The sequence below is a fragment of the Apteryx mantelli genome, chromosome 8, assembly GCF_036417845.1.
Source record: "Apteryx mantelli isolate bAptMan1 chromosome 8, bAptMan1.hap1, whole genome shotgun sequence".
Taxonomy (NCBI): Eukaryota; Metazoa; Chordata; class Aves; order Apterygiformes; family Apterygidae; genus Apteryx; species Apteryx mantelli.
Window position 1 is genome coordinate 34,475,754 of NC_089985.1, and position 23,051 is coordinate 34,498,804.

The 23,051-nt window shown below is 41.1% G+C and overlaps 1 protein-coding gene across 1 annotated transcript in view; it reads right to left on the reverse strand.

The window, feature by feature from the left end:
- Window positions 1-23,051, reverse strand: part of LOC106491608 (BEN domain-containing protein 5) — a 608,958-nt gene that overhangs the window by 75,824 nt on the left and 510,083 nt on the right. The window lies entirely within an intron of this gene.

A 23,051-nucleotide genomic window follows, 5' to 3' on the forward strand; every position in this document is an offset into this window, starting at 1 on the left:
GCTCTCCCCTGGAGAGGCTAGGGGACGTGTTATGTTTCCTTTGCCACTATTGCTGGGCTGTACAAGAAAGTGTTTTATGTCCTGAATCCTAGCTGCAGCACAGGATTTAACTCTTCTGCCCTATACGTACAGTGACTGAAGCCAGTTTGTTTCCTGGTTATTTAACTAAAATTCCCCAAAGTAAAGTGTTTGGCTTCCAAATCCACTAACTTGGTCAAAATCTTCCAAAGGTGGATCTTGATTATTTGTTACTAAAAGGAACAACTACAATAAGTGAACTTTGGAGAGAAGCTACCGAAGCGTATTCCTTGTTGCCTGCACAACCGCTCCAGGACAACGTCAGCCTGCTTGGCAGAGGTCAGTAATAACATTCCTACTTGAACTTGCCCGGCACTGTTTCCACAGTTAAGGAAAATGCTATTTCCATTTTTTGTCTGGGTTATGCACGCTTCCAATACCTCTTGAACCCGTTGAACAATTTCAACCTATTAGACAAAAGCTAGCAGCCTGCAAAATATTAAGTTCCTTCACTTTTTATGAAAACAGGCAGAGCATTCAAGGAGAGAGAGACTATTAAAATGTCTTCATCAGGGGAAAATTTGTAGTATGAGCTCACTACTTATTACACATCAGAAAACCCGTACTTGCAAGCAGGCATTATTAATCTTGCTGCTAACAGAACTGCTTATTCTAAAGGGGTGCATGGAATTGCTGTGCTTACAAGATATAAGATGACAAATTCATCAAATGTCAGAGTAAGTGTTTATACAACAGAAATGCAGCAGAGACAGGCACTAATAGGGCTTTTTGTGCACATTAGGTAAGCCACTTTCTCTCCAAACACCCACCTCGTGCAATTGAATTCCTCATGCTTGTTTGTGGGTGAGAAGACAGTACCTCTATAGGATGAGGAGCAAATCTTGGAGAAGAAAAGCAGAGCCAGGCAATATGCACAGTCTCTGCCAGAAAGCTTTTTACACAGACCTCACATGCCTCTGCTGGAAAAGAGGAGAGAGCTTTGCATCTGGCCAGTGCAGCTGCCAAAGCCACCCCAAGAGTGATAGAGAAAAACATAGAGGAGAAATGCCAAGGGCAGCACAAACACCTCCGCCAGCTTGACAACGTGCTGCCAAGTGAGGAGCACAATTGCATGGCGCCACCTTGGAAATGGCATGCCTGTTTAATAAAGTAAATCTGGATGAAGGAACAACTTGCCTGGGCACATTTTTTTTATGCGTTTTTAGACTATGGAAAAAGACTAAGTGACCAAAACACTCGTGTCTGCACCTATAGCAAGCCCAGAGGTAGTGTGAAAGCTGCCAGCATAGCTAAATGAAATCTGCACCGAAGCCAACCACAATCCTCAACTGAAGAAAATATTGCAGAGCTTGGCAGCTGGGGTCTCTGATTGCCATTCAAACAGGTGGAGAGGAGTATAAATGAGACCATAGTATCTGGTGATCCCAGAGACAAAGAATCAATGGATTGAAATGCCAGAGATTGCAGAAAACAGTGAAAAGAAAAAAAATGGACAAGAGCGAAGCTACAGCAGGATATGAACACCCAGTATAGGCCAGAAAACCTTATAACTCTCAACAACTAAATATTAAATCCATATAATACTTCCTATTTGAATTTAGGTCATGTACTTTTTAAGGAGTAAAGCACATTAGTATTAGAGAAGCCTCTGGAGAAGGCAGAACACATTAACTCTGCAGTTCGCTGAAGAGGCAGCATCAATATTGTCATGTATCTGTTTGCAAAATCCAGGTTATTCCTTCCTTCCATTGCTGATAAAACAGAAGCATCAGACTCCTTTGAGAAAATACCCTCATCAATATCGAAGCGCTTGCAGAGCAGGGAGGGAAAGAACTAAAATTTGAAAAGGAAACGTGTCAACAGGACACTTCCAGGATTTATTTGAAAACAAAGGAGTAAGGGAGGAGTGCCAGCGGGAATGGCAATAACTTGGGGAACTTCTGCCTTTAGGTCTGCCATTAAATCACAGCCCAGGTTGGTGTCAAATGAAAGTCACATCCATCCGTGGGCATACCAGCTTCACAAATGCATCCATGGCATCAGCCCCATTCCTAGCTGTCACAGTTGACACGAATTAACATCCTTGCTGACAGCCTTGGGGGAAAAGGTCAAGGGCTGAACAGGCGTAAAGACCCAATTGCCCTCTTACTCCTCCCGCTTGTTGCCTTTGAGATCCCGTGTTACAGTTGGGCCCGCCAGGGCCTCTGCTGTGCCTGCTCTGCACACACACACACCCCTACCTCCACAACTGGAGATTCCCAGTCTGCCTGGACCTCTGAAAATTCATTCGCATATCAGTAAAGAAATAGAAGGCACAAGTTACAAACAGAGCCTAGAAAAGACATTGCAAAGCCAGAAATAACTGCTTGACAGCATGCAGCATATTCTCCCCTAAAATTCAAAAAAGAACCCCAAACCCCCAAACCCTTGTGGGTAAGAAGGATGATCTATATAATATTATTTCTACTTCTTATGCACAGGAGCATCTTTCTTCCAACACTGTTCAGGAAGTGTTAGGTTACCCTGTCAAATTTTTCAAGTCTGGCACTGGGAAGAAAAGACCAATGCTGTGATGAAACTGAAGAAATATTCTCAGACATTTTAAATGTACCAGCTCTTCTCAGAAGGTAATGACTTCGGTGTGTCATTGAATAAAGTCTTCACACTCTTAAAGCTGGTATCTGGTGTGCAAAAGAGCAGAAGCCTTATACAAACTAAGAGTAACCCTGGATGGTAGACCATGTTTATACTAGCTAGTAAATGACTGCTACCAAGTGAGAAACTGTACAAACAGGTCTGCTAAACAGAATAGTATTTTTGGAGGAAATCAGTCTCTCATTTGGCTTTACTTCAGACTGCAGTCAAGTAGTTTCTCTCTTTACAGACCATTTAAGGAATCAAAACTAAACATATGAAGCAACAACAAAGCGTAAGAGAACTTTTCATTGTATCCAGTCCACTCACTGATTGAATTTTTCTACTCTCCCATTGGAGACAAATTAAAAAATATCCCCTAAACAGTTCAGCAAGAAGTGTTAGAAGTTCAAGGGGAGAAGAAAAAAAAAGAGTTTCAGAAATGGGAACCTCTAAAAATAATTCATGTAGAAAAACCAAAACATCCCTAGAAGACAGGGTCCATGATACTTATCAAATGCTTGTTGAAGTGAGATCAATTGATTACTACGACTTGCTCAAAAACAAAGCATTATCATTAGTGGAACAGACTGGCGTCCAGCTAACCTACTGTCTGGTTTCCAGCAACAGTCAATGTCAATCTTTTCCTGAGGGAAAAAATGCATTTGGCCACAGAGTACTACAGTGCGCTGGGATACCCTGTGTATCAAGCCCTGAAAGCATGAAAATGTGACAAAATACCATATTTTTCCTCCTAGGCTGTAGAAAATACTGCACGCAATTGCAATCTTAATTCAAATCAGAACACATTAAAACAGGAGTTAAAACTTAAAATCTTGTTTCAACAGCTGTAAGAGCTCTGGCTGCTTCTAGATACCCAAGGATGCAGCTGCTGTAACAGGCTATTCTCGTACACGAGCTGCAATGCAAGCACATACTGCAGAATACAGACTTCCATGCATTACGCGCCCAGCAGCAGCTGAAGGCTGAAATATTGCCTGCAACTTTCAAGGCTTGCAGCTGAACTGCTGGGTAGCAATGGGGGAATCCTTACAAGGCTAGTGAGCTTACAACTGACAGCACTGGGCCTTTCTGATAATTGATGGGCCTTTAAAGAGGTGGTGGTAAAATACACTTTAAAGTGAAAAAAAAACAGGACATAAGAACATATTTAATTAACAGATGCACTAATAATGTTTCAGAATGGTTGGACATCTGAAGACTGTTTTGTTTATCAAGTGCAGAAGTCTAACTTCCCAGCAACACAGATAATAGCTATTATATATTGTTCAGAATAGCAAACACTTAAATACTTGCCTTTCTGCATGATGCATTAAATAACAGCTGTTACTTTGTTTTGTTAGCAGTGATTTTTCTCTTACTAAATTAAACAATATTAAAACCAATTTAATTTGAGAGCATTCTGGTGATACCCTGAGTTAAACAGGAATTTGAGAGAAACATGTTCAACCACTAGTAAGTTAACAAGACATTTACTTGCTCCGTGTAACATCCTGAGCATTTAAGTCTTGAAGATAGTCTCCTGATTATCTGCACTTACCATGCTTTGGTTCACAGCACAGAGCAATCCTGGAGCACAGAAAATGGATTCCCTTCAAATGAAATGAAATCAGAAGACGTGCTCCAGCCACCAACAGGCATTCAAGTCACAGGACCAGACTACAGCTGGTCCAAAATAAAAACCTCAAAAACATATAGCAGAAGCATGAGGTCTTCTGCACCAATTGTTCTGCTCTAAAAATCCACTCCCCTTGGTCCAAAGACCAACAGGAAAAAAAGATTGTTTTGATTTCTGTTAAGGTTGTTATTACACTGCTTATGTATGAGCAATCTTTTTCTTTTCAGAAAAAAGTTTCTAAAATAGCATGGCTGCTGCTTCACACTGCTCTTGTAAAACGGTCCAGGCTACACCTATGTCCCCTCGCCACATCCCACGGTCCTGCTGGCTGCCCCGACAAAGCACACCTGATCGCATACCTCCACCTCCTGCTTTTCTTTGCACGCTCTGTTTCTGAATGGGCAGAGAACAAATCAAAATGATCTTTGGGGTTTCTGGGCTGAGACAAGACATGGATCCACACAGTTATTGCTGTCTTTCTTTGGGGTTTCTCAAATCTTTGAATCATGGTTGCTCTTCAGAATTACTCAAAGGATGAGCAGAAGCAACGGCTTCTTCTGACATTTACGTCCACGTTCCCAACAGTATCCTTAGCACAAGTCCTGTGCATACCTGTACACGTATACTCCTGTGAAGAGCTGGAAACTCTTAAGAGAGGTCTGAATCCATCTAAGAGGCTCTGATGCTCATACCAGACACATTTTGTCCCAAACAAACTATACTTCTTTCACTACATAAGAGAGAAGAAAGTGTGAGGTTCCTTTTCTTAATTGCTTTCCTATTTTAATCCACAGAGTTTTTTAATGGCTCTGAATACCACAGTATTGGAGAAATGAATGATGGAAATACCTGCAAGGTTTTTCTTTTTTTTTTCCCCAAAAAATCAGTATTGATTTAGACCTTACCTAAACATTAATTTCAGGGTTTTTTGTCTACTTTTTTAAAACTAAGTAAAATTAAAATAAAAATGTTTAAGTCACAGAGATCGAGCACAGATCCACTTAGACTGACTTAATTTAAATTTAGAACATCCTTTCAGCCAAATGAATGTAAGGTGGTGTGTAGACAAACCTTAAACATGCCGCCCTGCAAGCACTGCTGCCCTATGAGCATCGCCGCCCTACAAGCATTGCCGCCCCATGCGCATCACCGCCCCACACATGCCAGCAGTGATCCCTGACTTGCCAAGGAGTTAACGGGCACCTGGGAACCACATCCCTTTCTCCGAGGCTGGGGGGCTAATGAAGAGGTGTGGTGGAGTTTGCACTGCCATGTGTTGAGCCCCTACAATCCCTTTTTAATATTGTCTCCGGTGCAATCACACTTGTAAGCTTTAACAAGCACTGACACTTGCTTTAAGAAGCATTTATACAGTTTCCATGAAGGGAGTTACCATGAGCAGAGCAGGTGCACATCACACTCAACCATACCCAGACTCTTACTGCAGGATCCCTATGACACAGGGAAAACAAGGCATAAGGATGCTCTACACTGAGGGGGCCAAACCTGGGAATCACGGTCCTGAACACAGCCGGGAGCACGCTGCCTTCCCCCTTGCTGACACCAGATCTGTTTGCCTACTCTGCTGGACTCAGCAAGCACCGAATGATTCCTGGCTACGCTTTGCCCCTGACATCTAACCAGACATCAAGAACTGACTTTGCCTCTAAGGTATCTCAGAAGTAACAAGCCAAAAGAAGAGGGGTGCCTGTGTAATTTTTGAAATGAATCTCTCAAGCACAACACAGTCACATTCAGTACCTCGCTTTAATTGTTTAGAATCTGAAAGTTATATTTTATTACCACCAACTAAACTTGAATATGAACTCCTAAGAAATGCTATTATTTGTCGAGTTTGCGGAGTGAGGAGAGCACTATCCTTACAGGGATGCCAAATCAATCATACCGCAGGAGGTAACTGCCACTACTAATAAGGGGGTTGTTTGTAATTTGTTGTACGTTTCCTCGGGATGTCACTCTTCTCATCAAGAGAGCCTACAGGCAGTCACTCAGCAACAAACAACATAAAGCCGTTAAATTCTTTTGCCTTCTTAAGGGGAAACACAAACTTCAAACCACCCAAATAAAAAGGTCCTGAAAAACAGCCACGTAACATTCAACTTCATGAAAGCTAATTTCTCTTCCATGTTATTAGTTTAGGCTTCTGAGCTCCCTTTCCTCTAATTTGAGCTTTAACTTTTGTTAGAGGTGCTGATGCTCCTCCAGACTAACTTCCTGCAGGTAGCAGGCAACCAGAGTGCCACTCATTTACCCCATGAGTAAGCCAGTAATCTGGGCTTGCTTAAAGCATATCTTAAAAATGATGCCCTGTCTTGAGATTGAGAAATCAAGAGGGCATGAAGAATCCACCCCTTCCTTTCATAGTTCATTCCAGTGCTTATTTCTCATTTCTCTGCCCTTAATCCTTGTTTTACCCTCTATTGGATTTAAAAGCCTACATGACCTAAAGAACCTGCAGGAAGGTACCAATGCATGTTATCACATCACCTCACAGTCTCACTTTTGATGACCCAAACAGAGTTTAAAGTCACATATTTCTAAATATTTTCCCATCTCTCATATTATTTCTCTGACTTGCTCTCTCTCCAGTACTTCAATGCCTTTTCTTCCAGGGTGGACACCACAATAGTAAATAGTAGACATAAAGGTATGAAATGTTTTGAGATAGCATGCTGATATTCTGATCCATTCTACTTCCCTGTTTAGATATATACATATTTTAAACATTAGGTTTTATTGGTTTTGCCATGTAACTGTCCAGGGAACAGCTAGTTAAATTACTTGACAATCATAATCCCAAATTCTCTTCAGTCATTACTACTCCATTAATGGGGTTTAGCCTGCATTCCTTGCGCTGGGAAGCAGAACTTGCATTTGGCTGTACTGAAATGCCTATTATGTGAATGGATCCAACCCATCAAGAGATCAAGGTTGCGCCGTATGACTAACCTCTCTACATCTTCCCTTACCACTCAACAATGATGTTTTAATCATCGACAAATCATCATTAGAAATAGCACTGGGCCCACTACCGTGAAAGGAAACCCATTAAAAAGAGTCCCGTTCAAGTGAGATTCCCCCACGATGTGTGATTTGTGAGATGTGCCAGTTGACTGATCTTTAACCTACTTAATGCGTTCTATATTTTTTTAAAGTTGTAAGGAAAAAATCAAACACCTTAAAAAGATTACGCAGCTAACTTTATCAGCTAAATTTGTAACATCCTCAAAGGCTGAGATGGATTGTTTGACAAATCCTTTTTCTCATAAAACAATGCTGACTGCCTTTCATGAGTGTTTAACTTCTCCTAACTAAACCTCCATCAGTCATCTTACTAATTTCCTGGGGGTTGTTGTCAAAATACCAGTCTACGCTAACCTGAGTCACTCTTGTTGCCATTTTTGAGTATTTGCACAATAAAATGACATCTCCCTATGTTCCAAGATTTATTCATTTTCCCATTACTAATGGCATTGGGTCTGAGGTGATCCCAGATCCTTTAAGACTCCTGAACACAAAATATCTCAGCTTGCTGATTTAAGAGTGTTTATCCCCAGCAGAGATTAAAACAACATCCTTTTTAGTTAATACTAGACTTGAAAGCATTTCATCCTGAGGCGACAGAAACAGCATTCCACTTTCTAAGCACAGAAGAGAAATTTGTACTGAACATATCGACCTTTTCCACATCACCATTATCAGCTAACACCTGTAGAGTTTTAGTATATTTGGAATAAAATAGATCCTAGCAAATATAGTATACTACAAATATGCTTTTAGCTTTGCCCACACGGATTTTTTTCCTTCCTGTCTTTCATTTCCTTTTTTTTTTCTCTCTCTCCTTCTTCTGCTTACTCTTGATAGTTATTTATGTCCCTTATTTCTATTAGGGATACATATTTGGATTTTACTTTTTTTTTTTTTAACTTTGGGGGGGGGTTACTTTCTAGGGTTCTTAGCCAATGCTGTTTTCCTTCACGTCCAGACATGAGGTTTTGGGGGTATACAATTAATACATTTTCTAAAAAGAAAAAAGATCATGCATGTTTTCTATTCAAATATTTGATAAGAATTCTCTACAGCTATCGGAAATCAGTCCTTTTCACTCAAACCATATTACAGGTTGCAATCATCTTCTCTTCATCCATAATGAATATAAACCTGCTATGATCTCTGTTCATGAGGCAAAAACCAACTTCTAGGCCAGGATTAACTTGTAATTATTGTAGTATGTACCCATCATCATGAGGTCCAAAATAAGGTTATACAGCACTAGTTTCAGCACTCTAACTATTAAAAAACTCATGAACTTCAGAAACTCAGTTCAAGCTCCATTTACACTAGTAGCAGATCCCACAGAAAAAAAAAATCACATTTCTATTTGAGTCCTTTTCAGGTGGAAGCCATTTTATTGATCATCCTTTTTGCCCTTCATTGTACTTTCATTAGCTCTACTGCCTATTTTGAGAGCAGTAGAATGTATAATGTTCTGATTTGTTCTTTAGTTTCCCTAATATTCCCAAATATTCTGTTTGCCTTTTTGTCTGCTACTGTGCTGCAAACAGATGTGTGCACTGACTCCAAGATATCACTCCCAAGTGGTAAAAGCTAGGTTAAAACTACTGTATAGAGATGGTTTTCCCTGTGCACATTACTTTGCATTTATTGATACTGAATTTCATCAGTGATTTCATTGTTGAGTCATTCAGTACCATGAACTCTTCTGCAGCACTTTGCAGCTGGTTTTACTTTCCTCCAGTCTAGATAATTTTGTATAATCAGCAAACTGTCATCTTGCTGTTCATACTGTTTTCCAGATCATTCACATTTATGATGAAGTGCAGAGGTCCCAGCATAGTTTCCGGGTAACTCTCCACCATGGAAAAACTACTCCTCCCCTTTATCTCACTTGTTTTAACCAGTTAATAATCCATGAGATCTCCCCTCTTATTCCACAACAACATAGCTTTTGGAGAGCCCGGGTGATTGACCTCACAGGAGCATTGGGGAGGCGAGGGACCATATACCAACCACAGAGCTCTCTGGCTCTTTAAGGAGCTCTGAGAGATTTATGGGGCTGACCTCTACACTAAAAATGCCATACCGACTCTTCCCCACTGTCAGTCCACTTCTCAACTAATCATTTCTTACTATAATTCTTACCAGTTGGTTAGATATGGGAGTCAAATTCATTAGTCTGTGTTTCCCTGGGGTGTTTTTGGAGATGGTTTCTAAGATCCGACATCACATCAGCAAGCATGAGCGACTCAGGTACTAGATTACACACCACAGTCAGTTTGGCCATCTTCCATCTGTTGTCCTCAAGAGCCAGCTAGTCCTGGCAGCTCATGACTAACAGTTAAGTATTCTGGCTCGGGATCCCAAGAGGACTGTCTCCCTGAGTTGCTTGCCCAAGCGCTGGAGACGAACAGAACTTCAGCTGTGTTTGTGTTCTTGATGTTTCTTAGTGGTATCTCAAGGCTGCTCCTCTTTCAACAACAGGGTTTTGGCTTACTGTCCTAAGCAGCCATTATACATATCTAATAGGTCACAACAGCACAGGACAAAGTTTCAGCTATAACAAAAGAAATCAAGTCATGTTATTGGCCAATATTGCAAATACATCTGCAATTCAACTTTACTGCATTTACATGTGCATCTGAACTGAACTGAGTTTCTGTCCCCCAGTGGGTGAATTTTTGGTGGGTGGTGTCAGCACAGGCATAATGTTTCTTTCCAGAATTGATCATCTAAGAGGAATGGGTACAGCTAACATACATGAGAAAATCCTCTGGTTTCACCAGCCGTTCTTCTCTGAACCACGAAGCTACATAAGGCAAAATGATGGTATCATTTAAGGTTTTGGGAACACACTACAGATTTCCAAAGTCATTCTACTGTTTGCTGGATAAGGTCTGAGGCTAAACTGAGGAGCTTTGAAATCTAATGTCCAGCTTCTTAACTGTTCCTATAGATAAGTCCATATATATACTGTTCATATAAAGAAGGGCTGGTTTTTGCATTTAAATTGGCAAATAAGAAAAGAACTAAATACACACTGAACAAAATTTTAATCCAAAGTGTCTCCTTTGCTATTGAAAATGATAATAAAGTTTCCAATGAATAAGAGATAAAATATGCAAATATTTGAACAAAAATATAATTAAAGTAAATGAGAGAAACTCCTGTTTTCACAGCTGGTCATTGGTACTAATTGCCAGCTTAGCATTTCATCTTCAGGACTCTGTTCATAGAGGTAGCCATGACATATTTGGTGTCAAGAAGCCATCCATTTGTACGAGGATACATAAAAAGAAAACAGCAAGTTTAGCCAACAGATTTGCAAGGCATACTAGTACTGCAGCTTCACAGACCTTGATATAAGGGATTTGCTTCACTTGGGATATGTGCAATAGCTTTTATTACTTGTTGGATTTTTTTTTTTGTATTGCCTGCTATTGTTTTTTCTATCTAGCCTTCAAACTCCTCACTTTCAAATGCAACATAAAAAAAAACTTACTAGACATCCAGCCTTTCACTCACTAAATCCATTCACCAGCAACAGTAACTCTGATAGAATGGAAGTTACAAGAATGATCCTCCTTTTCCACTACTACCAATGATTTAATTATAAAAGCCATTTGAGCAGAATCACATTATGTATCAAACACCAAGTGGATAGATAGTCAGCAGGCTCCTCTCTTATTCCAGCCACTGGAAAGTCTCAACGTTGGTGTTGAGGAACCATCTTCTCCTGGGGTAACAGGCTAATTTATTATCTACATAATGATGCATCTTTCTTTTTTCATCCAGCTGCCTTCTTAGGAAGAAATGGAGAGTTCAAGAAGCTTAAATAGATTATATCCTGAATAATAATTAACATTTAAACCAGATATATAAATATGGCTCATACCCAAACAGGAAACAAAATTTCTAGAGATGAAATGACAAGAAGTACAAGAAAATATTTAGAGACATTTACCCGCACATTCAAATAGAAGTATTTTGACCTGAAAAAATTATGGAAAGGTTCCTGGCATCTGCTCCTCCTTGATAATAAATATCCTGCCATGGTACTCAGCTGAAACAGTACACAGCAAATACACAGCAAAGCTCTATCTCCTACCCCAAAAAGTTTTTGCTTTTTCACTCTCCACCTTTTTTCTGCCAAGGAGCTTTTTTCCTCCATGTCTGAAAAGTAAAGAAAATGTATGCAATGAAGCCAGCTTAGAATCAATAACAGCATTCAGCAGGAAAACCCTCTACGTATGCTCAGCAAAGCACAAGACAAGCACGGTTCAACACAGATGAGCTCTACGGGCCCTGTTACATCAGGTATTGCAGGGGCACGTCACTGCCATTTTTAGACTCACCCCTCTGGGCTGCTAGGCTATAAAAATAGAAGTAGATATTCCTTGATGTTTGAAGGCAAACTTGAAAATGTGCATTGCAATCTTTTTAAAGCAAATAAAACATCCTTTCCTGTAACTCCATCAATGCACTTCAGTAGTACCAAGTTCAGTTCTTACACTTGGATTCACTCAATCCCTTTGTTTCCAAAGGGTATTACCTCTTCCCTCAAAACTATGGCTCCTTTAATCCCAAGGCACAGAATACATCTTTATCTTTGACAATAGGAGCAGCAGCTGAGTAGCCAAACCAAGAACTGTTACCCATAGAGGCTGATGTCTCTTCTCCTACCTCAGCTCTCCAAAGACGTTTCCCTCTCTCCTGCATTTCTGAAGCAACAGATGGTACCTTCCATTTTGCCTCTTGACATATAGTATTTGGGGGAAAAAAGGCAGAGGATTCAGTCAGAGCCTCCTGCTGGCAGGAGGAACAGCAAAAATAACCAACGCATGAATCTTCTTGCGCCCTGAGGACCCACAAACTCCTGACAAGACTTCACCAGCTCCATGTGGACTGGACTATCGCTCCAAGCCTCTTCCTCCCTCAATGTTGCCTCATCTTGACTTCACTCTACAATTCCCACCACTGCTCACTAGGTTGCATGACCTTCTCCTCCCCCCTTAAAGTTGTCTTGCCTATTCAGGTTGGAAGTTCTTGCAGACAGCAATGACCTGCCTTCTCCAGACAAAGAGCGCACCTAGCAGACTGGAGGATTTACTTGCTGATTGATCCTTTGGTACTACTGTAATAAACAGGAAAACTATGATTTGTTATCTTGTGCCAAAGCGTGTAAGCCAACCTGGGCAAGATATTGCAAATGGAAGCTGATGACATCTTTGAACAAGTTTGTACGTTAAAGAAAGTGAAGAGACCTTATTTTTAAGGCTGTGCTAGCAAAACATCTCTTGCAGAATGTGCATAATAAATATACTGCATGCCATAGTAATGTCCATGGGGGGAGGTAAGGGATTGCTATAAACCACAGTATTCTAACTACTACAGATGTTGCTGCTAGAATTTACAGCTTTCTCTGCATGCTTATCTCTCCTCGCCAGTTTCTGCACACTGAATCACATTCAAACATGGGCCATTTTAAGCCATCTTTTTATTATTTTAACCTTTTTTTTTTAAGCTACAATTAATTTCTTCTGTGCTATCCCGTAACGTTAAATAGATTCAAGACCTGTATTTACAAACCACATGCAATCCCATTTTGGCACATGTAAATTACATGCAAATACATTCTAAATTAGTTTGTTTATCACTCTGGAATTCTAATCCAAAGGTTTTGTTTCTTTAAATTCAGTTTTTATTCTGACATGTATACAAATGAGCTTGACTCTGGAAAATAACTTAATAAACTCAGGGTTAGCTATGCAATTAGAGGAGGCATCTGGGAACCATAAAACCTGGAAAACAACATTTACATCTTTTGTACATCCCAGATTCCACTTTTTTTTCTCCCGTAAATTCATCATTTCAAAATATTGCAGTTATTTTTGTACGAGGACAAACAACAAGAATTCATTTTTATAACCGATGACCCCTCTCTCCAACAAGCAATTCATGGGGTAGCACTGGATAAAACGTACAAAGTAGAAGATTTCATTATAAAAAAAGAAAATGAAAAATAACTGAATTAACATTGATCATGACTTTTCAACAACATTTCTTATTATTACAGCCAGGCAAAGTCTCCTGTGGGCAGTAAAGCTTTCCCATGTATTATTAGCCCTCTACAGAAAGCTATGAAAAGACACAAATCTGTTTTGTCAAAGGACAGAAGAGCATTTAGTTATAAGAGAAAGTATGGTCATAATCCATTGTCGGGTTAAAGGTGAAGAAAACAGAACTATAACACAAAGCCTTAAGAGAGTAATACTCCTGCAGTTAATTCCTGAACACCACAGTATAGCCGCTCGGTTTGCGGGGAGAATACATTCGCAGGGCGACCTGACATCTATACGGTTTATATTTATTAGCAGCAGTGCTATTGTATAGCATCTCCATTTGTGTTCGAGCACGCCACGGCTCCTGCTTCGGGAAGCAGCGGCTGAGCCGCTGCAAGCGGCAGCGAAGGTGCTGTCGCGGGCTGCAGCAGAGCTGCGGGGCACCGGGGCCAGGGACCAGGGTCCGATGCCGGGGCCAGTCTGGGGCTGGCTGAGGTGGGAGACGGAGCCGAATCCCGGTGTCGCGGCGCTCCTGGGGATGCAGCACCAGTGGGGAGGTGGAAGGAAGGTCTTGCTTCTTCCTGCTCCGGCCAAGGGCCCAGCAGAGAGCCAAAGGCAGATGCATCCATCTGGTGCTCAAACTCAGACCATTTAGGAACTCTTTTGTGCTAGAATATTACAAAATCCAGGACACTGGAGCAAAGAGGTTGAGCCTGGGGTCACATGCTAGCGCAGTGCAAGTCCATGTTCATGGTGGCAGGTTATGTCTTTGACAACGATTAGGGGTTTGGTCCTGTTAAATGCTCTGGGTCAGATCCCAAAGCAGGTTTGTAGCTGCTCTAAGCCACCAGATGAGGATGCATTTTGCCCCAGTCCATTGGCCGGGCTCTCTCCCCGCCCTGGGCAGGAATCGCGAGCAAGTGGGTTTATCACAGGAGGTGACATCAGCCAGGCAGAACTGAGCACCACCCTGAGCTGCCCTAAGGATGAACAGAAGATCAGGACCATCACGGAGGAGTCTTCCTTCTGGCAGTCCCCAGGGGATAAGGTCCAAGGACGCAGCTGAGTAACAGGGCAGGTAAACCTCATATGGGCCAGCAAATGTGACTTTCTGGTTTATGTGCCCTCCCCCAGGCACCCCTTCATGCAGCCTTTATCCCCCGCTGCCTGTGTCCTTTCCCCTCCATGACTTGCTGCTCTGCCAGCATCCTCGGTCCTGGCACCCGGAGCGCCTACGCAGTCCGGCGCAGCATCCTGCACAGCCACCCCAGCTGGCCGTGACGTCAGAAGCGCACCATGGCGTAAAAACAGTATCTCACCTTCCTTTAACCTGCTCTTTAAGGACACTGCAGCTATACTACTGCCTAACAGTACCCACGCTATCTCATTTAGCAGCATCTCAGATAACTCTCTACAGTACCGCACTGAGCCAGGTGACAAAGAAGCCACTCTTCCACTACGGGTTATCCTGCACTTTCAGCCTGTATTCAGAAACCCATCACACCTTCCCCATTCATATCTCCCCTAAAAATTCCTTTGTGCCTTCAAGTTACAAGCTCAAAATAATCATAAAGGCTCTAGGTTATCCTTTCTTGTGGGTTTCCCAGTGACCTTGGCTGACTGCTTTAACAGAAAATGTTGTGCATACTAAAAAATGAGCCCACTGGCAACTCTTTGAAAGAAATGAGCTAAGTAATAGTTCCTTGTGCAGTTCCAGCACCCCTTACCTGTGAAATCGTCACTGTTTTGCCATTTTCTGTTATACCAGGGACTGGGGGAAAGGGGTAGCAAGGAGGCCCAGGAGTCTAGAACAGGATAAAGACAGTAATGGGTGGCTTCTCCAAAATAAAACACAGTTCTATTAAAATTGGCTTTTACTTCTGTTATTTTCTTTCCATGTTTCCTGCTTACCATCCCTTGCTTTGTCCATTTAAGTTATCAGCTCTTCAGGGGCAGCTCCGTGTCCTAGCACGTGTTTGAGCAGCACCTAGCACGACGCTGTCCTTGCGGACTGGGACGCGCGGGTGCTACTAACACAGAAATGTAGCATAACCGACTGCCAGCGCCCTGACATGTTAAAAAAAAAAAAAAAAAGCCACAAGCGAAAGCTCGGGTCCGGGTGCAATTTAGCAGCACTGGAACGACAGGACACTAAAGCTAGTAAAATCCAGCAAGAATCAGGGCTTGCTCATCCCCGGCAGTGCGCGCAGGTCACCTGGCAGGTCGGCAGCGGGACCCCAAGCCAGCGCGTCCGCTGCGAGCTGTGCAGCCTGGCTATCCAGGTCGCTGCTAGCTCATGCATTTCTGCACTGCTCTCCATTTCGTAGCGTCAATATATCCCTTGCTGTCTTCCAGATATTTAAAATACACTTATTTCGATTAAGTCTTGTTCAGGTCACTCAGTAGGTAATTAGGAATTTTTTTGTTTGTTTAAGTGAAGAGACTGTGTCCATACAAATGCCCTTACTAATTAAAATTTCTTTAAAAAGGAAGCTTTCCATGCTCTCTAAAAACATCTAATACTCAAGAAAGGTGGTGGTGGTGGTGGGAATTATTTTAAGTTTTCCTCAAGCCTACCCAAAAAGAGAAGGAGCGCAATACAACTGTGCGCAAAATTGCTCATTTTCACTCTCTCAAAACAAACCAGAAGCTCACCCTGCACATTGTGAAGTAGAATAGAAAGCATTATGTGCAAACATTTCCAGCATAAAAAGCCTCGTCACCTGGGATACTTGCTGCTTCTGAAAATTCTGATCAAAGATAAAAACCAAGACAACTCCTTGTAATCAATTATGCACAGATAGTCCATAGTGTATGTGCAATTCATAAAAATAATACTAAAAACGTAACACGGATTTACATGCAGAAATGAAACATGGACATGGACAGAACACTAATCTTCCGATTGGTATCTTAAATAGACAATCCCAGTTCTTTGAGGGAATCTCCGGCTAAATATTGCTTCCTTGAAACCATTTCCAGCACCCCTGGAACCGCTCGCACTTCCCCAAGCAGAGCTGCTATGACACGCAGCCCAGGACGGCGTGAAGGTTAAAGCAGACCGCAGTCGAGGAATCAGCAGTACGACGAGCTGGACGCAGGGTTTCTCTCTGCATACGCAGGGATGATTAACCTTCCCATCCAGCCAAAAAACACTCAAGGTGCAAAGCAAGCCATCGCTCGCCAGGCTGACTTCTCTCAAGAGCGAGACCAAAATACATTTTGTCAAGTCAGGAATGATGTGTAACAGGATCACTTGGGGAAGGTCCCCTGTACGTACACCAGCAAGAGGCAAATTGCAAGATCATTACCCTACATTGGTCACTACACTCAGAAGGGAAGTTAAAGAGGTGTTCAGATTTCTGGCAAGTATGAACATGTCATCATTTGTCCTCACTAATACCAAATTCACGCTTCCAGCTCTTTTTTGTGTCTTGTTCACCCATCCTTATGACAGTCAAGTCAAGGAATTCACATCACAGTTTCGAGCCTTTCATCAACTGCACATGCCCAAACTATGTAAAATATTTATATTTCCACATGAGGATTTATTCCCGTATTGTTCCAGCTGACATCCTTTTGTCATGGGTCTTACACATTTTTGCCTAGGTGAGCCCCAAAGAGCATGGAGTGACTTAATGAGCAGATCAATTACTGTTCATAAGAAAAGATACTGTCTCTTTAAAGGTTATTTGAAGGTTGATTGCTATCTTATTGCTTATATCCTGCAAATCTATTCAGCCTTATGAATGAATTTGACCTTTTTATACTTACTGGGGAAAAAAAAACAGAACAGAAGTTAATTTAGAGCTCTATAATACAACACTTTTTCCCAGAGAAATGAAAGGGCATTCAAATCGATACCTGCACAATAACACTCTGATGAATGTTTGCACCCAATTTTCTCATTTTGCTAACTTGAGATTGGGCATTTTGAATAGTTCTCAAAGAACATATTCTTTATGTGCTGTGAAGTATGTGGTATTGTGTCCAAACAATGCTAGAGGATAATCATTATAGGAGTATCACTGGGCCTGAAAAGGTCAGTTAGTTAGAAATGTCAGCTTTCAATGCAACTATGCTGGACCTTCCTATGTACGGATCCAATTAAAGGGACATGCCAAGGTGCATGGAAACATCACGGTGACCCAGAATAATAATAAGGTATTGTGGAAAAGCTTGATATTTTTCTTCAAAAGTAATGGATTAGCCTTTAGAATATCCTCTCTGCAGTCTTATTTTGACTTAGCAAATATCACTTATTCTACATGTATCCAAAAAAAGGTCATTTCTTTAAAAATGCAAAGGTGGGAGATAAAACAGTCTTACTGAAGGTAAATGTTTAGCAACTAAATGTAAAAACCTCTGGTTTCATTACTGGATCAAAAAAGTGTCATTTCAGTAGACCCCAAAACTGTGGTATTTGGGATGGATATAGGTGGTGTTTTGGGAGGCAGATGGGGATCTGAGGATCTGGGCAGACCTATTCTGCTCGGACGAGTGGCGAGGGAGGTCTGCCTGCGCAGAGGAGAGGGCAGGAACAGCAACACTGTTCAGCAAACACGCAGCATCGCTGCAATCATTACTCCAGCAAGGGGAGAGGCAAACGCAAGAATTAGGCAGGTACTGATGTGCATGAATACGTAATTATAAGCAACAGTATTACTTCTCCTTATCACAGCAAATGGCAATTCTTACAGCTGTACCGATACAGTGAAGATGAGGAACTGGATACGTCAAGCTTCTTAATTAGCCTCAGGACAGCCTCGGACCTAATGACACTAAAAAAAAGTCCGTTTTCTCTGTATTCACTGTTAGTACATTATCTTGCTAAAGTTTCAAGACTAGAACAAACTTCTTCCTACAGCTCTAGGGTTCAGCTAAGACTGACAACATCGTAACTTCGCTTTGAGCTGAGGCTTCAGCATTTATGTTTTATCTGTAAGACAGAGAAAGTCTGGTACTTGTGGGTTAAAACACAACATTTGGGGTCTATTGCCTTGCTGAGCAATGAGTTACTGCCCCTCAAATTATTTTACACTGTTGTGGGCAGAAGGGTGAATTAATACCTAGTGTCTTAGGGATATGAAAAGTAGTTTCACTCCTATCCCTCACTGAGCATTAAAAGACTTAAATTGTTACTGGAAAGATAAGTAATTTCTTTTCTCGACCTTCTTTCCAAAAAAAAAAAACAACAAAAAAAAAACAGTGTGTGAAGCTTCACTAACAAACACAAACAGTAATTACATTAGGCTGTTTAAAAACTCAGAGAGTATCCCCTGACACATACTTAGACCAAAATCAATATAGTATTAATTAATAAGGACTATCAAAAATAGTAACCAAGTTTTAACAGCAAACAACTTTCTGTCACATTTTATTACCCTGTATCATTTTTACTAATACGTGTCTTATAGCTTCATGACTTTGAGTTCATATTATTTTCATGCTTCAATTAGAAAGAAGTAGATAGCCAGACTATCCAGGAAGGTAATGGAAAAGTCTTGTAGAGGGGCTTAGTGGTGGAAATCATACTTAAATGAAACTTTTTATAGACTGTGAAACTTTTTCTCCTTCCTTTACCTAGTTTTACTGGAGGTCTTCTAAGAAGTAATATGTAGAAATGCAAAACTTAATCAGCTAAAAAATACAGCAAATCCCACATATCACTTTATGCAATGCCAGGAGAGTAGAAATATATTTTCCTAACCAGAGGAAATTAACTAGGCAACAGTCCTATATCTATAATTTAAAGCAGTAAAATATGTATGGCAGAAACTAAAGCCACCTTTAAAGAATTCAGTGTAGCAGTGTATCACAAATTAATGAAATGGAGACATTTTTAGAGCATGCAGCACTGAAGATATTAAAGGGGGGAAAATATTTCACCGCATAGATCAGTCTGGTAAATACTTTTAAAATCAAGCTTTCTTCTCTGTTTGAAAGTGTAAGAATTGGAATAGTAGGGCGAAAACACACACAAAGACATTAACATTTCTGATCAAATCTCAAAGCCGCTCCGCAGAGATTTGGAATATCTTACTCCATCAGTGCATGTAAGCCTTTAATGTGGTCAGAGCAAAATTTGAGTAAATCAAGAGGAAGGAATTACGGAGTCAGCTCTTACTTTATTTCTCCTAAGATGGAACAGAAAGAAACTCCAAATGCTTTATATTCCATGCTGTAGCCAAGCCGGGCACCACAGAATATTCAACTACCCCAGGTTTTTTAAATGCAATCAATTTACTGCTGCCAAGTGTAGAAGGTTTATATACATCTGGGAAACATGCACCTACGGTGCTGATGAATTTCTCCTGACATTGCACTGATTTCAAGAGAACGTTATTTTAAATTGGCAGTAGAGAGACTGGTAGGGAAGGATAAAGCCCTGAGGATGGCTGAATCAAAGAGAATTTCAAAAGAATTTTCCTGATGGTTCTTGGATAATATCACATGTTAGCTATTTTCAAAGCCAATAGTTTCCAACACACTTCCATTTATGGTATCAATAATTAAAAAATACTTCAGTGGGAGACGAACTTACCTTACAGAGAAGAGAAACTGGAAAGCTGTATTATCATCATTAATGCAGGAGATGCAAAAAGCTTTGTCTCTGTGGAAAAGCTATGGAATCAGGGATATCTTATTTGCAACTATTGGGTGGTTACCACAAAATGGGAGGTGACTGCATGCACATATCCAAAGTGTTACTAGAACATGATCATGTGGAAATTAAGGACAGATGCTCAGCATGCAGCAAAGCCAAATTAAACCACCTGAAGATTTGGTCGTGAAACTCAAGACTACGAAAAGAAGCATGGCAGAAACGTTTTGGATCAAATTCAGAGGTAAAACTAAGTTTAAAGAAAATTCAAATTACCAAAACCTAAACCTCATTATGTCCCACTCCCTGCCAGCACGTCCCTGCCAGCTACTAATGAATTTTTAACATCTTTCCCCCACCCCACTGCGCACATCAGCTCTGACTCTGGCACCCTGAACCGTGCGGCGCGTTCGACTCTAATTGCAACTCACATGTCAAGGGGCAAGAAGAAAGGAGTACGGCAAGAGCATTGATAAATTTAACTTAACATTCCTCCAGCTACTCGGCAGCATGGCAGAACAGTGAACTCCCTTCCCCATTTTACATGGGTGTCAGCTACTTCAAAGGAATATATTTGAGCATGAGGGAGTCTGGCTTGCTCCCAGCTTATGCATCATTTGTGTCTGGCAGTTTCTGGAGACCCGCAGCAAAGGAAAGGCTTCCTCCAGTTTCCGATGCGCCGGGGAACTTTCCGTAGCGGCTTTCTCGGGAGCGCTGAAGCAGGTCAGCTGGGCACGTTGCATCTCATCCTCTGCCTTGCCTCCATTTTATTTTTTCCTCCTCCCAAGAATGCCCTCAGTTCAGTCCAGGTTAGAAGTTAAGGATACATACCTGTTCAGTTTAACATACAAATGTGTTTTTAAGTCAAATCACCTGAAGCTGACGCACATAGTTTTTCCCCATGCCCAGGACAAGAGCTCCTTGCCACTCCCACCGCCAGCCTGTGCGGTCAAGGGCTGAGCACTAACATCTCAACACACCTGCTTGTCCCACCCAAGCACGCATTGCTCCTTGCTCAGAAGCCATCTGGAGCAAGGCAGGAGGCAGTGGTGGGTCACCATTGCAGCGTGGGCTCAGCGCAGTGCGGGGACGGAGGGGACCCAAGCTGGGAAGAATGAGCTCTGCTTAATATCCACAACTGAAGCTCTGGGGGACCATGTTACAACCACGACCCCTGGAAATGGCGTGCCTGCCATGAGCGCTAAGATTCCTGGGATCTCACAAACTCTTATTCATACGTTTAGTCACTCGTGTCTCAATGCCCCTTTTATTGACATTAATGGCATTATTTTACCTTGCAATAAATCTCCTTAATTGGCTGATCAGTTTTTGGAAAATTACCCATTAGCAGCATCTGGAGAAGAACTGTCATAATACCTGCAAGGGATCACCAAACAATTCTTGGCTAAACAATTCTTGGTTTGGAAATTTCACAAAAGAAAGACGATGCTCTCTCATGACAGATGTGCATTTCACAAGAGTCACCTTTGCTTTTGAAGTCGTTCTGTCTGTTCTTACAATTAAGAAATAAGGCACGGAGGATTTTCATACCATAAGGCTGACTGACCTTCATCAGAAACGCAGGTTACCTGCCTACGGTGATTTGGAGCACACGAGCACGTCCCTAGGGATCTACAGCTGCAAACACATAGCCCAGCTCCTAATTTGAATCACGAAATTAAGGGAATACTGCGATTACGGTTAACATCAGCAGTCATAAACGAAATCACAGCTTTGTAAAAGCAGCCTGTTGATGTTAGATCTTAGAGACAGATCTCAAACAATGAAATATTAAAAGGTTGCATTCTCCAAAGACAGATAAAAGCCTCAAGGCTATGATTTTTTTGCATTTGTATGACCAAAACTAGACTTTTCAATCCACAGGCTGAGATTTTCCAATCCTACTAGGAATTATGTGCCTAACTCTGTTAGTCTCTTTCAAAAATCTCAGCTTTAGGCTCTTAAATAAGTTCGGCCTCATTCAGTGTCAGGCTCCTTTGGAAATGCCTTTACAGAGAACAAAACTGTAGGCGCTCAATTATATCATCTTGGCAAAAATTTTACAATTTTTCCTCCATAACCAATTATTGTAGATTTCTGGCTAAGTATCAGAGCATGAAAAATATATTTCAGAAAAAAAGCAGGATATGGAAAGCTTTTTTCCCCCCTTTTAATGCAGTATGTGTGCCTGCACGGATATTGGAAGCTGTTTCAGTATTTGGCTATTTTGATCCATCCAACTAATTGCTGTGTTCATTTAGTAGATTGCTGTATTAAACTGAAAGATCTGAAGCAATAGCTACTTCCTGTGATCACATCTATGCACAAACTCAACTTCGTCAACCCTTTCATTGCTCCAGTGAATACCGACCACATGAGAAATTACAATGAGGGAGGCATCATATATTCATTTTACAGAAATGTCTTGTATTTAGTTATTATGTTTCCCAACCCTCCTTTTCTCTTATTAAAAAAAGAAGTCTGTGGACTTTGGTACCCTTATCCAAGATCTGAGTGTTTATTATGATTAAGCCCTTCAGAAATACTTTCCTTTTCTTTTTTCCTCTACAATAGGGAAAGTTTAAGATACAAAAAAAGAAAAATGTGCCATGTTTGCCCTTGAAGTTATAGTCAGAATAGTGACAATGGTTGTATCACACTGTATTGTTGCTTTTATCAGCAACTGCCCTGAGCATACATTAACATAATTGCAAACTGCATGAAAAGTGAACATGCAAAAATGTGATGCAGTTGCCAATAGCCTCAAACATCTGTCCCAACAAAGTGTTCCTCCTCCTTATTTTAATTCTTATTATTCTAACAAGGTTAGTGAAGGAGAAACCATGTCACAGATGATATCTACATTTAGAGTGTCAGAACAATTATTGATGCAAAATTGTTATCCAAGCAAATATGTGTCACATTTTGTTCACTTCCCATAACACCTGTTCATTTCGCTAACACATTATTCCCACTTAAAGCCAGAACTCATTAGTCCCAGTTAAAGCCAAACTGAAAGCTTAATATGTACATA